We start from the raw sequence: 1,902 nt of genomic DNA, 5'->3' as shown, positions 1-1,902 counted from the left end.
CTAACAAATCCTAACAGATTACTAACTAGGCCAATAAAAGCAAAACACGTGTCTTATTGCATCTGCAAGTTGCATCTACAAGTTGCCGCGCTTGAAGTTCTGTTAGAACAACTGAAACCCCAGGAAAGGCGTGATTCGTCGGCCACGCTTTTGACAACCTCTTGAACCAATGTCCACGCCTTCAGCTCTTGGTATCCACGCCTTTGTGTTCTTGCTTCCTGGTTTCTGCTTACTCACGCCTTTTGTAATTGTTTTGCCCAGTGATCGCGCCTTTCTACTTCTGACATTCACGCGTTCTTTGTTCCTGCTGCCTAAGTCTTGCTTCCATCTTTAGATAGCTTCTCTACTCCATCACAATACCTCCCCCTCGCAACAATCCTTGTCCTCAAGGATGTCGAACAAAGTTCCAGGCTTCCAAACAAAGTCTTCAGATTGATATTTGGCAATTCGCAGCAAGCAAGTAGTATAAGGAAATAGCAAAGCTTGCTGATTCTTCTGAGTTTGATAAGGTTGGTGGTCAGCCAGGCCTTGTGGCTCCAAAATGTTTCCCACCTTTAAAGTTTTAAATTGCCCATCACTCCCAAAGTCAGGCCCTGGAATTAGTTTTAGCTGAGCAACAAGAGCTGAAATTCTAGAAGTAGCACCACCAACCATAAATAATCTTTCAAGAGCAGCTTGATCCGGATAATGCAAACCAAGGGATTTCTCTACTGCCTTCAAATGGTCTTGCAGGTTAGCATCAACACAACCAAGCAAGGTTAGAAGTCCTGCTGTTACTCCTGGATTTGAAACAGATAGGAGAATTCCTATGTAGCCATTACAGGCCAAGCCAGCCAGAAATTGCAGACCAAAGTACCTATTTGTTCCCTCTTTTAATTCCAAGAAATTAGCAAGTACTGATATAGCTTTTACTGGTGCATGTACCTGTATGATATCCCTATCTTGAAACACTATTGCTGGTAATATGCCGTAAACCAATGTGCTATTATCCTTACTAAAGTCAATTTGACTACACCATAACAAAGATTGGGAAGATATCTCATTAAGAAGTTCACTTTCCCCAACCTGCATAATCACAATTTTACTTTTGTGACCACATATAGCAAGAGTAGAAAGTTGCCAAATGGAAATACGGACACCATAGATAACTGTTGTACACTTCTCTACTTCTCCTTTCTGTGGACATCTTCTTTCAAGCAATTTGAAGCTGCACTCCTGTACATATTTCAATTGTTCATTGCTGAAGTTTTCAAGCAAGATAACCTCACCGGGGTTGAACACGAAAATGAATGCATTTGCATCTTTTTTCACCCCAAGTGCAGTGTTTTTCACTATCCAAAATGAAGACAGAGAGCAGTACTCATTCACAGCAACATTAGGATTGCAGTCCTTACTTAATTTAGGCAACCCTTTGATCAAGCAAACAAGGTGTTCAACTATTGCAATGTAAAATATACCTTGCATCGAAACTGCACCAATTTTAGAGTCATTACAGTCTTTGTTCATTGCTATTTTAGTACCGCCTCCAGGATCAAATATCAAGTCATCAAGTGGTCTATTTTGTTGCGAAGGAACAATATTGACAGCAACATCATGCTTTTGCTCATCATTATCCATTTTCACAAGTTTAGATGCTAACATAGATTTTAGATATGAAGAACAGTTTCCAAACCGATAACCACTACAGGATAACTGATTCCAATTGATTTTCACCTCAGTGAACTTTTGCTTTACCTCGCGGCTGACCGAAGACCAATTTCTGGGACAATGGAGCGGTGAAGCAGAGTTAAATATTTCCTTGTCTATAGAGCCTTGTTGCCAAGCTAGCTCTCCTATAATCAATTCATAGCTAAGCCCTTGAGAGATAACACAATCGTTGTGAGCCAATCTATCAAACACTTG

Source organism: Coffea arabica, chromosome 11c (genome assembly GCF_036785885.1).
Source record: "Coffea arabica cultivar ET-39 chromosome 11c, Coffea Arabica ET-39 HiFi, whole genome shotgun sequence".
NCBI lineage: Eukaryota > Viridiplantae > Streptophyta > Magnoliopsida > Gentianales > Rubiaceae > Coffea > Coffea arabica.
This window is presented reverse-complemented; position numbering follows the sequence as displayed.